Here is a 16,648-nt window from a genome sequence, read left to right on the forward strand (position 1 = left end):
GCTTCCAATCACAACATCCTTTTTTATTGTTTATGCTTAATTATGAAACAGGTAATTTAAATGTAGGCATAGGTAAATGTTGTAGTACGTTAGCTACTCTGGTATTGATTACTGCTGTATTAACAAAATAAAAAATAAAATATAAATTCCATGTATATCCACTGGAGGGAGACATAGTACATGCTTTGCTATGTAACAAATGTATTATTCCACCTGGTGTCTTGCATATCTGCTTAATGAATTGCAGATGCAATTCTGATTTGTTGAAATATTCAACAACATAATCTAAAAATTATAGCTAAACATAGATTTTTTTCATTACATTATTTGTCTTAAAATTGGAAATACAGCTTCCACCCACTTCACAGCAGTTTGCACCAGAGTCTTACCAATATTTAGGAATCCCCACCCCCCATTTATAATTGCTGTGCTGGTAGATTTGTCAGACTGCTAGTTAATGTGTTTTAGCTCGATGAATGTACAATATGCTGCCAAGTGATAGTCATATGATATATTTGTATTCTGTTTAAGACTAGCTCTCCTCCCCCCTCATCTGTGTGTGCTGGATCGGTTTGTACTATTTACCAACTCCTAGACATGCTGTCCACAAATGTTTCTGGAGGTTACAATAGTTCTTGGTGAAATTCTTTCAGAGAAAGGTAAGAAACTGGAACCACACAAATGGAACTAATGATGTCTGCACTGTGAATGTGAGGTACAAATATTGCAATTCTCTGTTCACTGCATGAATCACCTTGTGCCAGGACTTTCCACACCTAGCTTCCCAGAGACACCTACACAGGCACTCCTCCTATCCATACCATAGAGCTGGGAATAGTGCTGCAGGTGGATGCTAGTATCTCTAATTATTTTTCCCAGGAGGATCAAAGCAAAAACAACATGTAAACGGCTGAACAGAACACACCAGATGTCGAATAAGATAACAGTGATATTGCTGCAATAGGACTTTGTGTCAGGATATCGTCTGTAGTACACGTGTGTGGCAGCTTCTGGGGCTGGACAGGTGAGGAGCCTGCAACAAAACACTCTTCTTTCTTTTGCATAGACGTGATTTATTGACTGATTACAGAACCAGCATTTCTATTTCTCATATTAAAACTGAAAACATATTTTGACGGAAGATTAAACAGTCTGCGGATGGATGTTACAGTATATTGGGGTTTCAGCATGCTGCGGAGATAAGACTTGCTTCAGCACTCTGGACCTAAAAGGCGTCTGCAGCTGTCAACTTGAAAGCAGGTAGGTCAGTTTCCCCAGCGCTGTAGTAAGGAAATTGGGGATACCTTCTCCATATCTTTCTGTTTGTTGTCTTTAACATCTTCTAAGGACAGCATGTCAGCATTGTGACTTTTGTGGCCGCGTACGAAAAGTCTAAGCCTTTTTCTTAAAGTAAAATATTAATGTAAATAACTATGCTTATGGTACAACAGCTAAATGGGTTACAGTAATACATGGTGCATTGCAATGCATGTTTGCTCTTGATTAGTATGCTTTGGTCTTATTTGATTGTAGGTGGTTACTTTATGTTCTAGGTTATCGATAATTTGGGCACGATTTTAGATAATTAATGCTGGAACAGAGCTGGCCTCCTGCAGAATGTGACACTGTAGCAGATGGAGTTCAGAGTACAGATATTAATTAAGAGAAAGAGTGGCTTTAATGGCACCATTCCCTATACTGACAGGGTGTATTTACTTTGACAGTGGCAAATACAATATTTTGTGAGTTTCCATCCCTTCGTGCTTTGTGGTTTAATAAACACCTCTAAGTGAATCTGATATTTGCATTACTCAATATGTCAGTGTGCAAGCTGAAAAAGCTGTTAGTGAATACTTGTTATTGACTTTTATCGTAATGGAGAATTTGGCTGTTACATTTGAGTGTAATGGTAATATTGTTTACTGGACTTTAATATGATAATGTACAGTATTGCTTTCATTCAGTGTTAGCTAATGGTTATTTATTTACTACATTCAAGTTATACTATATTTCTTACTACTGACATCAGTAAATTAATAGTCATTTTCAATATTTATTTTTACTTTAATTTATTGTATGGTGCATATTTTGTTTTTTGTCATATAAAGAAACTTTTCTTTTGGAAATAACTTGCATAGATGGTCTTCCAAGTGACTATACAGCATCTTAGGGACTTAGGCTGAGATGTTTTCATAATGGGCATAAATAAAGTGCACACAAAAGTAGCATAGTTCTACCCACATGCAGAGAAATACACATCACAAGAAGTACCCAGCAATGCATTGCTGCATCGGCATTGAGCCTGGTTTATACCAAGTCATCATCATGAGACATATTTGCATTTGCTCTCTACAAGAAAAGATAATATATGGGGAGCTGATTGGTTGGTACTTTTCTATCTCCACTTTATCTCTACCCAAGGCTTAGTACATCTCCCTCTATGCATCCTAAGAGGCCTATACATGTGTTTCTGCAGTTCTGAATGAGCCATATTTCCATGAACACAATCTACCTCTGCTTCTGTAAGACCGTTTTTTCCCTTTCCCGCCTCTTCAGTTATAAGGAGGCACAAGTGCTAGAATTGTGCAAGTCTGCATTGGCATATCAATTCTCTTGGTGAGCATGCCCAGTGCGAGTTTCTGCAAGTCTGGTTGGCATGTCAGTTCTCTTGGTGAGCATGCCCAGTGCGAGTTTGTGCAAGTCTGCATTGGCATATCAGTTCTATTGGTGAGCATGCATAGTGCGAGTTTCTGCAAGTCTGCATTGGCATATCAATTCTCTTGGTGAGCATGCCCAGTGCGAGTTTCTGCAAGTCTGCATTGGCATATCAATTCTCTTGGTGAGCATGCCCAGTGCGAGTTTCTGCAAGTCTGCATTGGCATGTCAGTTCTCTTGGTGAGCATGCCCAGTGCGAGTTTGTGCAAGTCTGCAGTGGCATATCAGTTCTCTTGGTGAGCATGCCCAGTGCGAGTTTGTGCAAGTCTGCATTGGCATATCAGTTCTCTTGGTGAGCATGCATAGTGCGAGTTTGTGCAAGTCTGCATTGGCATATCAATTCTCTTGGTGAGTATGCCCAGTGCGAGTTTGTGCAAGTCTGCATTGGCATATCAGTTCTCTTGGTGAGCATGCATAGTGCGAGTTTGTTCAAGTCTGTCTTGGCATATCAATTCTCTTGGTGAGCATGCCCAGTGCGAGTTTGTGCAAATCTGCCTTGGCATATCAATGCTCTTGGTGAGCATGCGCAGTGCAAGTTTTTGCAAGTCTGCATTGGCATATCAATGCTCTTGGTGAGCATGCCCAGTGCGAGTTTGGGCAAGTCTGCCTTGGCATATCAATTCTCTTGGTGAGCATGCCCAGTGCGAGTTTCTGCAAGTCTGCATTGGCATATCAATGCTCTTGGTGAGCATGCCCAGTGCGAGTTTGGGCAAGTCTGCCTTGGCATATCAATTCTCTTGGTGAGCATGCCCAGTGCGAGTTTGGGCAAGTCTGCATTGGCATATCACTTCTCTTGGTGAGCATGCCCAGTGCGAGTTTCTGCAAGTCTGCATTGGCATGTCAGTTCTCTTGGTGAGCATGTGCAGTGCGAGTTTCTGCAAGTCTGCATTGGCATGTCAGTTCTCTTGGTGAGCATGCCCATTGCAAGTTTGTGCAAGTCTGCATTGGCATATCAGTTTTCTTGGTGAGCATGCCCAGTGCGAGTTTGTGCAAGTCTGCATTGGCATATCAATGCTCTTGGTGAGCATGCGCAGTGCGAGTTTTTGCAAGTCTGCCTTGGCATATCAATGCTCTTGGTGAGCATGCCCAGTGCGAGTTTGGGCAAGTCTGCCTTGGCATATCAATTCTCTTGGTGAGCATGCCCAGTGCGAGTTTGTGCAAGTCTGCATTGGCATATCAGTTCTCTGGCGAGCATGTGCAGTGCGAGTTTGTGCAATTTTTGCTACACAAATTGCTATAAACTGAACTCTGCATCAGGCCCTTAAACTGTATATTTATTTAAAAATTATTATATTTTATTCTTTCAGTGTATTCCTATCACTGTACAAACTTGTTTTGAGCATACATTGGTATACACAAAGCAATGGATCAGATTCATTGGCTTATTCTAGTTCTTGAGCTAGAATGCAGAAGTTGTATCAATGCAGTCAGTAGACTGGCAGTCGAATTATAAAATGTATTGTACACTGAACATAAATTGTAATCTCCAGATAATCTCCTACTTAAAGTGAAAAAAATCCTAATTATGGCAGTGCAATCTCCTTAACTTCCTTGACTGGAAAATCTTTTCACAGCAGTAAATTACTATTGACTAAATGATACTTGTTATCTAGCTCTTTTTAGCAACTATATTAAATTCAAAGCAAACATTTAGTTTGATGCCAAATTAAGTTCTGTGCATGTATTAATATGGATGTTTATGTATTTAAGCATATAGAAAATTACATTACTGTATCTGGAAAAACCACTAAGTAGATTTTAAGATAGTTGTGTAAGAATGTACTGTCTTTATCAACATAAATATTGTGAACTATTGTATACCTGTGCTTACAAGTTTTTGAGAGAATATTGTTGAGGAGGGATGATAATGAATAAAATGGCAACATTAGTAGGATGTTTTTCTTCTCTTACCTCCCTCACTTATGAGTGACGTCAGTAATAGAAGCACAACATTTTGTATTTCTCTCTTTCTCTCTATCTCTCTCCCTCTGCTTATCGAGGGTCCTATGTGTTTTTGGGATGAAAAAAAAACATTGGCGAAAAATGGGGATAATCCCTGTTTTTCACCGATCACGGCTATCCATTAGCACCCAAACTAATTCGGGGCTAGTTGGATACCGCCCATAGGGTTTTTAATACTTGCTGTTACCTACTTTGTAATACACTTACTGTATGTTTTTAATTTAAAGTTTATGTTTCCTTTTCATAAGACTTAAGTCAATATTGGATTTGATAGTCTGCTGCCATATAGGTTGTGGGACTCTCATATGCCATTCAGGTGATACATACATGGGTGTGTTAGCCTAAGCACTACACTGGCCACCCTAAGGTAATGGCAGCTCATGTTCTAAGCTCCCTGCATTCATAGCCCAATTTATTTTTGTTTAAAATTGCAGTTTCTGGTGTGGCCCTAAATACAAACACAAGCACATAGATATGAAACACATTGACACAGAGGGTACAGTGCAATACAGCAGCAGTATAAATGACTTTTACATATTTTGCATATTGTAACAGTTTAATAAAAAGTTTCTAGCAATAACATTGTTTATATTGATATGGGTTCTTGGTATTCTGAATTGTTTGTGTAAATGTATAAGAGCAAATAAATGGCAATAGTCTTTTAAACATCAGTAATAAAAGAAAGGATGTACTCTATGCCTGAATGGTTTCCATGATGTAATCATTGTGAAACTGGGTCAAATGGTGAGATCAGTAGGTATTACTAGCTTTTCATTCATATTGCACAAGATGTAACTAAAATACATATATACAAATGATGCATGTGTTATCTTTATGCTTAAATTACCAACAAGGTGACTACGCATCCTTGGAAAAAGTCCTTTGCTGTATGGGTGGCTTAGGCTCTTTAAAATCTAGAGTCACACTGGAATCAAAGTAAGGATCTAAAATTCAACTACCCAATAAATATAAATAAAACATTTTGCAGCTTCACAGATTAATATTGGAATGATAGTCACATAAGGGTTAAATGTCAATATTAAGGCATTGGTGATTTACTGCAGACTGTAAAATAAACAAATACAGGTAGGTTGTACTTGGGCATGACTTTGCATGGTGAACACTTTGGGGGCACAATATCCATTGTAGACATCTTCATGACAGTTCTCACATAAGTGGTCATCTCAGGACACAAAACCATTAGTGCTTGCACCCAACGTCTGTGTGTCTATGGTTGCCTCAAAAATTTAATTTAGTATAACATTATAAGAACTGTGCAAAGTAATTGAATAGTTATTATCTGTGTATGTTAAACAGCAGATATCAGTACACCCATGCCATTTATTTCCTCACTTAATATAATTCCAAATTTACATTAATTATACTTTGTATATAATATGTAAAAAAAGGCTGCTTGGTGTATTCTGATGGTTTATACCCTCTATTTAATTGCACTAGCTATTATAATAATGATCCTGTTTTCAATTATGAGCAATTTCTATTGCCCTTTTTAATCCCTTCTATGCCAGAGAGACTAACTTTGTATTCTGTGCAACACTCCTATACTTTGTATAGTCATGTAAAAAAAATAACACTCTGTCATGTAATCAAACCTCGCTTAGATATGGTAGTAATAAAACTCTTCTGTTATCTACCAAATAAACCATAGTCAGATGGTACAAGATTGATTATCAAATGATGTTGAATATTTTCCAAGAAATATGTCATGAGCAGAATGGTAAACAGATGTCAGTATCATAGTAGTAGGTACAGTGGCTGACTGATGGATTGTAGACATGTGTCAGTGTGCTGTAAACTAGAGTACCAAGTGTTCTTATGACGGATGACATCAGCAATAGAAGCACAACATTTTGTGTGAGTGTCTTTGTTTGCACAGTACTTTATTAGCAATGCCTCATTGAATCACATTATTGTGCAGCTGTTTGTTCATTAAAATACAAAAGGAAGGAAGAGCTTACTGAGCCCTTCAGCACCGAAGTGTTTGTTAAATAATGAAAGACAAAGGAATGAAATATAATGTGATGCTATCACTCTTGTCTCAGTACATTGGTTCCTTATGATCTATGAATACCATTTGCAAAGACAAATCACCAATACAAGCATTAGCACAGACTTCTTAAATTATATCAAAAACAAAGATGGGGAAAGAAATAGACTAGTTCATAAAAATATAATTAACTTATCTTCTAGTGCATTGTTCAGACTGGCTTCAGTAAAATCTATAAAACTTGTGCATTTACTGTAGTTTGATGATCACCTATTAATCAGATATAAGATATTTTGTAACCGTAATAAAATCCAGAGTGCCTTATGTATACTTAATGTTACCAATACTAGTTGAAATTAGGTAGACAGGTCACAAATCAAATTAAACTTCTGTAAACTACTGCTATAGTAATTAGATTATGGTAGAGGTTCCCAAACTCTGCCATTACGGGGCAGGTTTTAAAGATATCCATGATTGAGTCCAGATGGTTAAATCGAATTGACTGAGGTACTAATTAAGGGCCTGATTCAGCAAGGATCGTAGTTGCTAAGATGCACGCAATCGTCCAATTGTTGCGTACTGCGCATGCGTATTAATCGCAGTGCGCGTGTACAAACCGGCCTCTACAATAGGGATTGCGATCGCTGCGGCTACTCAGACCCATCGCAGAGTGATTGACAGGAAGTGCCATTTGGGAGTGGTGACGAGGGGGGTGGTTGGCCGAACAATCAGCCCCTTTGAACCCATTTCCATCCAACACCTGTTTCTCCCCCAATGCTTCCCCACATCTAGCTCATCTCTTCAACTATCCCAACCCATTTCCAAACATGTGCTAATTTTTTCAATCCTTAACTCTTACCATGAAAGTTGAATAGCTTTCAGAGTGAAGAAGAGCCTGTTTCTGGAATATTGCAGAAATTAAAATTATAGGATTGTAAAATGGACTGGATGTGGGGGAGAAGGAAAGGGCAGAGTCAAGAGTGACACCTAGGCATCAGACATGGAAACAGAGGAAATTGAGACATTGTCAACAGAGAGGTAGGGAGGGGGAGTCTGATCTTGTCACAAGATACTTTTCCTCAAATTCACTTAGAGCTGTGTCTGATATGCATCTCACCATTCCAGCCTCCAATAATTCTCCAATGCTGCTCCCCACTTATGGAACTTTGCACCCCAGAGTCATGCCCCGGCCTTTAATCTTTCTCAAAACTCACTTCTTCACTGTAGCCTACTCTAACTCCATCTCATACTACTAGCTCTGGTTGCTTCCAGCTAGCACCCGAAACTCCACTCAAAGTCCCACTAGACCTATTCCATGCCCAACTTGCATGTTCTGTGTGTAATTTTTCTGTTTTTGTCTGTGGTTTGTCTTTGTGTATAATTTATTATAGCAACTGCTCAGTGCTGTAACATTTTGTGATACCTTACAAACAAACAATGATGATATCACCAAGTGTGGTGCCCTAATTGTCATTTCATTAAAATGACCTGCGGCATCAATGTGCAGTCATCATCAGACAGTATTGGCAAGCAGTGGAAGCACATTCAGATTGGGGAATGTAAGGAGTAGATGTGTGTTTTGGTTTTAGATCTGGATTCATCTTCGTGTTTTAGTTTTGCAAAACCACCCTCAAGTGTTTTTGGTTTTGGATCTGGGATTTAAAAAAAAAGAAACATTTGGATTTAAAATCTGAATTCCGAACCACGGGAAGAACAGAACCGCGACTTGGATCTGTTTGGATCTCCTCAGGAGATCAGAACCGCAACTCGGATCAGTCCGGATTCACGAAATTCGGGGGGATTTGGATTTTTGGAGAACCGAACCACACTGATCAACAGCAGCAGCAGTCTCCTCTCCTCTAGCCTGTAAGGGCAGCAATCACACTGATCGCCCCCCCTCCTGATTTGCATCGGGCTGATGGGCTCACAGCACCCCCCTCTCCAGAGCACAGAGCCACAGCAAATAATTTGCTTTTTTTCTTTTCCTAAGGGGGCATGGCAATGCCTCCCATGATTAGTCCATGCCCCCTCGATTGTAAGAGGGCCAGGGCTGGCTTTCTATGGGCCTGGCTGTAACGGGGCATTCTCTATAAAGCTAAGTTCAGAGCTATGCAGAGTTGGATGCAGGAAAAATAAATACTACTGTATTCAGGCATATCTTTTGCATCTAGGATAGGGCTGGTGCAAATGCACACTGAGGGCCTGATTCAGCAAGGATCGCAAGTGCAAAAACGTGCACACCTGGTCAATTGTTGCGTTCTGCGCATGTGTTTGCATCGCAGTGCTCGAAACAGCCACTGTGATCGGAACTGCGATCGCAGTGACTAATCAGACCCATCGCAGAGTGATCGACAGGAAGTACCATTTCGGGTGGTGACGTGGGGAGTGATCGGTGAAATACAGGCGTACCAGTGCGTTTCAACTCCATTACAGGGGCGTGCATAATTAAGCCCCTGCGACAGCATATGCAGCCTAAGCTCTAGATACCGACAGGAAGTTTAGCAGTTTGTGAGTGAGGTCTGACCTGTGTGAGGCTCCGATGGTACTCAGTGGTAACGATGTTTTTACAGACTTGCAAGGTATTATGGATGTGAGTAAAGGGAATTGGGCATCTCTATGTTGTGCTGCGGCGGCACTGCGATCGCAGTCATTTGCATAATTTCACAGCGGAACTGCATACGCACTTGCTGCTGCGATCACATCAGCGATCCTTGCTGAATCAGGCCCTGATAATGGTGATGATAAGTATCAAGCCAAGGGCCTGATTCAGAGTTAGGAATAGAGTAAGATACAGCAAGTAACGGTGCATCTTGGTAAAACCATGCTGCACTGCAGGTGGAGAAGATATAAATTGTGCAGAGAGATTTAGATTTGGGAGGGGTGTGTCCAAACTGACATCTAAATTGCAGTGTAACAATAAAGCTGTCCCGAGCTGTCCAGCATTTGTGGGCTACATGCATAATCAGCCAGTATTTACCCCACATGCAAAATAATAAAGTATGTATTTGCACCCCTTGCAGTGCAACATGGTTTGTCCAGGTACAGAGTTACTTTCTCTATCTTACTCTGTACCTGATTCATTATGGATTGCACATGCAGTTATGCACGCAGACGGCAGATTGTTGCATACTCTGCAAGTGTATGCATCCAAGTGTGCATGTGCGTAGGCATCGCTGCGATTGCGCTATGATTGCAGAGACCATGCAGACCCATTGTAGAATGATTGACAGGAAGTGGCCATTTGGGGGTGTTGACAGGGGGGTGGTCAGAGAAATTCAGGCGTGCCAGTGCGTTTGAATGCCGTTACAGGGGCGATGCCTTATGCAGCTTGAGCTCTCATTGCGTACAGGTAGTTTAGCAATTTCTGAGTAAAGTATAACCTTGTGCAATTGTGCGTGAGGCTCCGATGTTACTCGATGTTACCGATGGTTTTGCAGACTTGCATGGTATTCCGGATGTGTGTAAGGGGAAGTGGGCGTCCTTATGTTGGGCTGTGACAGGATAGTGATCACAGACATTAGCATATTTTTGCAGCGGGACTGCGTGCATAATCGCAGCTGCGATCTGTAATGAATCAGGCCCTATATTCCCAACTCTGAATCAGGCCCCAAGTGTATGGATAAGGTGGTCCTCTCACAAAGATGCATGCAACTTTCCATATGGGTGAGTGAACACATTTAGGGCCTGATTCAGAGACGGATGCTCTTTCAGAGCTCTCGCTCTGAATCAGTGCCCGCCTAATGTATTTTTAGAGCGGCCTCCTGGCTGCTCGCATAGCTGTGGGTGACCACCCATAGCTAGTGCAAGCTGCCAGGATGATGGTCGCGATGGTCAAGACCATCACGACTGTCAAACTTGCGACGAGACCCTTGTGGTAGGGTCTCGTTGCCGCAAGTCCCAGTGGACTTCTTGCTCATACACTTGTGATGTCAGTGGGGCCGGCCATAGATGGTAGGCGTTCCCATGGGAACGCCTCCGTCTGGGCAGCCACACCCCCAGCACGCCCACCAAAGGGGGCATGCTGTCACTCAACATCGACAGCACGCCCCCTTTGTAGCAAGACCCGGAGCGACAGCTTGCCCGTCGCTATCCGGGTCTCGCGCATGCACGCGACGGAGCCGCCTCCATCGTGCGCATGCGCACTGGGCCAACATCGACCCGCTTGTGAGCGCTCAGCGCTCACGAGTGGGTCTTAATCAGGCCCTTAGTTCCATGAACACAATGCAAGAGCAGTTACTGACAACTTATGTTCTACTCTACCACAATATCACACTATCCATTATACTGCTATATTTCACATTTTTTTATCTCTAAAGATTTATGGTGTGCTTTATATTACCAGAATAAAACATATATATATATATATATATATATATATATATATATATATATATATATATATATATATATATATGTATTCCACAGCAAACAAAGCGGCACTCAGGAGACTTTACACTGGGGTGAAACAACGTGTTTTACTTCAACGTTTTGGGATACGGAGAACCCGTCTTCAGGAACACACAGATAAATAACATACAATGTAACAGACCTTAAATACCTGTGACTGTGCTTGATTAGACCATATGCAGGTATTCACAGGTATTTAAGGTCTGTTACATTGTATGTTGTTTATCTGTGTGTTCCTGAAGACGGGTTCTCCGTATCCCGAAACGTTGAAGTAAAACACGTTGTTTCACCCCAGTGTAAAGTCTCCTGAGTGCCGCTTTGTTTGCTGTGGAATGGATAGAGGGGAGTGATCTCCGCCTCATCGAGGGCACCTGGAGCAAGGTATTTGCCCAGCTAGGGCCTATGGAGTGCTGGGACTTTCTCATGAAAATATATATATATATATATATATATATATATTTCAAGAGTATATACAGTGTGACTGTTGCAGAGTTGAACGTATCTTGCACTACACTTATGACTGGAGAAGCAGAATGGGGTGTTGACTGGGCAATCTCATATAGGCAAAATTCAATAAGGAAGAATTCATGCTAAGTTGGCCCATGCAGTCAAGCACATAAGCATGATGACACCTGTTAGGCATACTTGTCAACCTTTTGGCTGCCTCCCTCTGGAGGAGGCAGCCAGGTCGGCATTGTGGGGGGTGGTGCATGACTGTGGCGGGTGGGTCTGGGGGCTTTGATGGGCTGGGCTCAGCGGAGGTAGGTGGGTCTGAGGGGGCATGATGACGCAACTGCGTCATTATAGCCCCTCCCCCTGCTATGCAATGCTGAGATTGCCAGCATTGTGGAGCATGGGGCAGAGCCACGATGACGCAAGTCAATGTGAATTGCATGTGCCACCCAATCCACTTTACTGGGGATTGGGCAGCTGCGGCCCATGAGTGCCACCTGAATTTTGTGAGCCTCCCGGCCATTCCAGGAGGGTAGGCAAGTATGCTGTTAGGAGATGTATGTTTTTCAGCTAGTACAGTGCAAGTACAAGTACTGTTGATGATGTCTTGTAGTAACCCAGGCGCTATGCTGCAGATGCATACAGCTCTGAATATGTTTAAAAATATGCTATTTTTCATTGTTCATTCCCTATAAGTATTGTACGACCATTTTCCTTACAACTCTGGACCAGCCTCAGTATTTGTATTCCCATGCACATATTTCTACTGCATTGTTACATCTGTTTTTCCCTAAACTGTTTCTGTCTATAGTCCTTGACCAATCATTCATCTCCTGCTGCTCTGTTCATTTTCCATAAGCTAGATGCAGGGCTCAGCTGCACAATATCTTGCTGTGTTTGCATTAACTATATCTGCAAACCTGTTTTTTATCAGAGAAAATTGTTTTACAAATGTTCTTTCATGTCAGACATGAAAGAAATAAAAACAAAACAACACACAAGCTATACTATTGTGGCATATGCTAATGAGGTTTTGCAAATTGTTTCTTTATTTTTGTTTTGCTGTATACAATGGATGCAGCTGTATCACTTGGTAGCTGGTTCTGGGGCTCTCTCTTTGTTCCCATTCACAACCCCAAAACAACCCTTTCTCTATAAATGTAATGATATATCCTTGCTGCACCTGACTTAACAAGTACTTAGCAAAGTTACTCTATCTTCCCATGGTACAAATTATTTTCCTTTATTCCCACTGCCCTTTCTCTCTCCTACCTTCAAATTTAATTACCTGTTATACAGGGGGCTGCACTAGACTATTGTGTAAGGGTCTCTTAATCCACCTCACAGCAACAGTTTCTGCCCATATTGACCATGTAGCACACTGTTATAGTTGTGTTGCGCTTCTACATAATGAAGTCTAATGGCCTTGTGAACCCTTTGTACAGGAAAAGAATGAAACAGGCTTGTGACGGGTTCAGAGGCTGAAGTTCTCTATTACTAGTAATATACTATCACATAACATCTCAGGCAACATAATTAGACACAGCTAGAGTTGTACAACAGAATTCCAACACAGACATTTAGTTGTGATTGTTCCAGTGTCAATGGCACATGGAAAGGATTGTGGGCTATACAGAGATTCATCTGTTTTCAGCCTTATCTCTTGTAATAGATATAGGGCTGTGTGTGTGCCTTTCAATCAGGCTCACTGACATTTCAGCTCGTCATCCTATTAACACTTGTTTTAATACCCACCACAGCATAACTCATTCAGGAAGGATAATAATACATATTCTTCAACCTTTAAAAAATATTCTTCATCTGTTCCAATTCAATTCCAATTAACAAAATTTAAAGAGATACAAAAGCAGATATGGCAAACTTAGACAAGAATTAGAGAGTGAATCATGAATGTTACATTGACAAAATGTTAACATTTAAAACAGCCACATAGTATGCCGACATTTACACTGCACTAGCCGATATCATGCCCACACATGGTAGCAGCGATATCGTACCAATCCGTCAGATCGGCTGCTATATCACATCGTGTATGGGCACCTTTAGACAAATGGCTGTGTAGGGGACACTGCAATAAACCTAACCACTCCATTATACATCAGGGGTACTGGTGTGTTATTGATCAAATAACCATGGTTGTATCTACTGTATAATGGGTGCAGGGTATACAGTGCACATGGGCCCCTAGCTTCAGGGGGCTCACACCCTGCACCCATAGACAATAGTTACTTGTCCACCGGCGTGCACAAATCATTAGGAAAATGTGTCAGATGCCATTTTCCCAAAGATTTGTGCATGCAAAGTAGAGCAATTACCGGTAAAATGGCATAGGTGCCATGTTCCTTGGGATCAGCACTTGCGTAATAGACAGTGGTAGAGTGCCAGAGATTAATGGCAAATGTGCCATAAAGATAGGGGGCCTTCACGGAGGCTGAAATCAGGCCCCTCTCTTTTAATCTGCCCCTCAATTTTAATCTGCCTTTGTAAAGAGCCATAGTGACCATGAGACTAGTCATTGATTTTATTGTTTATTTAAGAGATACGTGTTACATCTGTATGCTCAAATACTCATTTGACTGTATTCTTAAGGATTCCATTATACAGGGACTCAAGTAGCATTATAAGTACCACCTCTGAGTTTCCAGTCACTTACTGTTTAGGGTTTTACAGTTGCTATTCAACCCTGGATCCCAGGTATCCCTAATGAGAGGCATCCGGCCGTGCACAGACAAATCCAGGCACAGGTTAATATTTATTGGAGGGATTCCATGCAGCTGGCTTGCCCTATCTCTACAAGCACAGGTGGGTTAGATACACTTTCTGTTTGGGACATGTTCTGTTATTATATAAATATAAAATAAAAGCAGTTATGCAACTCTAGCAAAACCAGCACTGTTCTACAGGCCACTGACAGATATTGTTTACTTGGAAATGTTATGCTCCAAATTTTATGATGAAACAGCACGATTCCCTAATAACTATCAAACTTCACTCATGCAATCAAGATAGGTTCTCAACTGTTTTACTTTCATAGAAATACACTTTTTGTATGCAATAAAGCGCATCCAAATAAGGCATGCTGAAAACTTGTGATAGATGCATAAGACATTCTTTTATACTGTGCTGAGTGGTGTTGGCAAGTGACTAACTGTATATGGCAGTCAGCAATTATGTCATCAATAACATTTGGAAAATAATGAGTTTTTTAGGGCCCAGTTGCTCTTAATATTGGCTGTTACTGTCTTCCAAGTTTTGAAATGCAAGCTACTTGGCTGTTCCTTCTTTTGTGTGACATGTTATTGCAGAATTAATACTGCTGCTCCTATTGCCAAATAGACTGAATGCCAGATTAAATTCACTGCAGTATCATATAATTATAATCAGTTGGATTGTCAGGCATGGATTATTTTCCTTTGCTTTTATTTAAACTCAATCAAGTAATCAAGATTTATACAAGAAGGTCTGGTCAGGTGTCACTACTTTTATGTTGTTACCTCTCACCAGCAGTATATTTGAGTGTGGTATATTATTTAGTTCATAATACAGAAACCAAAATGTCGACAGGTACATTATGTACACAACCAGAATGTCAACATGGACTAAATGTCGATATGTAAACAGTCAAAATGTCAACAGGTAGGCAAACTGTAGCAATCCAGCCCAGGCTTGCCTGCCCTCCCGAATTGGCCGGGAGCCTCCCGATTTTCGGGTGCTGCTCCCGGCCAATTCGGAAGGAGGGAGCTGATTGTCGGCAAGTATGGTCCAGCCCCTGGTCAGCATGCCCAGCCGCAGATTTGCTATTAGGGCATGCTAAAACTGTGGCAGGGCATGCTGACATGTGTAGTTCCACATCAGCTTATGTGTCACAGGTATCCTACCCATGTTCTACAATATTTTGATAGGACAATTATACAAGAAAAAATTTGTATCCTTGGCACTAATTAAGCAAAATTATGAATATATACATGTGAAAAAGTTTGTGGTGTATTCAAAAGTATACATAAAATGAATTAATAGCAGCAGCTAGTTTCAAGGTAATTAGGGACCTATTCATCAACACTAAAATAAAGTTTTTAAGGACATTCTCCTTAATTAACGTTATTTTAGTATTCATGAAGTCACTTAGCAAAGGAGATATCACTGATATCTCCTTGCTAGGTCCCCCTGCGTTAATTTCCACACTCCCCATACATTAGTATGGGGATATGGAAATTAGGCTATTCATCAAATTCCGAAAATTATGTATTTTCGGAATTTGATGGTGTTACCATACGCCACTGTGAGGGGTATGCAATCGGGAAGCTGACTGCCTAAATACCGGCAGCCGGTTCCCGTCTGTCATATCCCGGCAAGGGTGAAATGGCGGGCGTCTAGATATAGACGCCCGGCATTTCCCCGATGCCGGGAGACCGGCGCCCGGCATCCCGATCGTAGAGATGCCGGGCGCCGCGAGCGGACAGCCGCGGGGGGGAGGGTTAGGTTTAGGGCTCCCGAGGGGGACTTAGGGTTAGGCACCCCCCCGGGAGGGTTAGGGTTAGGCTAGGGGGAGGGAGGGTTAGGGTTAGGCACCCCCGGGGGGGACTTAGGGTTAGGCACCCCCCCGGGGGACTTAGGTTTAGGCAGCGGGGAAGGGGGTGGTTAGGGTTAGGCACTTAGAGGGGGGATTAGGGTTAGGCACTTAGGGGGGAGGTTAAGATTAGGCACCCCTAAGGAGGGTTAGGGTTAGGGGGGTTAGGTTAGGTTAGTCTATACTTACCTATCCACGATCGGGATTTCCAGCGCTGTCGGGCTTCCACTGCTGGGATCTCTGCTGATGTTGGGCTGCTGCTGACGGGAATTTCATACCAATTCCCTGTAAGGTGGCGTATAGTAGGTAACACTTACCTGCTTTCAGCTGGGTATGTCCCCCGGCGTCTCCCTCCATCGCTCTGGACTCTCCTCTGGCTTCGTCTGCTATGCTGTCATGTGTTTTCCCCAGCAGAGCACAATAAAGTTTAAAAAAAAAAAAAAAAGTTTTTTTTTTTTCTAAACAGTACTGTATTTTGCTGGGAGACCACATGACAGCATAGCAGATGGAGCCTG

At 41.7% G+C, this 16,648-nt stretch overlaps 1 protein-coding gene across 2 annotated transcripts in view; it reads left to right on the forward strand.

The window, feature by feature from the left end:
• Positions 1-689: 689 nt before the first annotated feature.
• Positions 690-16,648, forward strand: part of TAFA2 (TAFA chemokine like family member 2) — a 351,512-nt gene continuing 335,553 nt past the window's right edge. For both annotated transcript variants that reach the window (XM_088478132.1, XM_088478131.1), the window contains exon 1: positions 690-1,260. The gene's annotated coding sequence lies outside the window, so the exon portion shown is untranslated. The remainder of the gene's footprint in view (positions 1,261-16,648) is intronic.

Source organism: Taudactylus pleione, unplaced genomic scaffold (assembly GCF_031769625.1).
Source record: "Taudactylus pleione unplaced genomic scaffold, aTauple2 ptg000207l, whole genome shotgun sequence".
Taxonomy (NCBI): domain Eukaryota; kingdom Metazoa; phylum Chordata; class Amphibia; order Anura; family Myobatrachidae; genus Taudactylus; species Taudactylus pleione.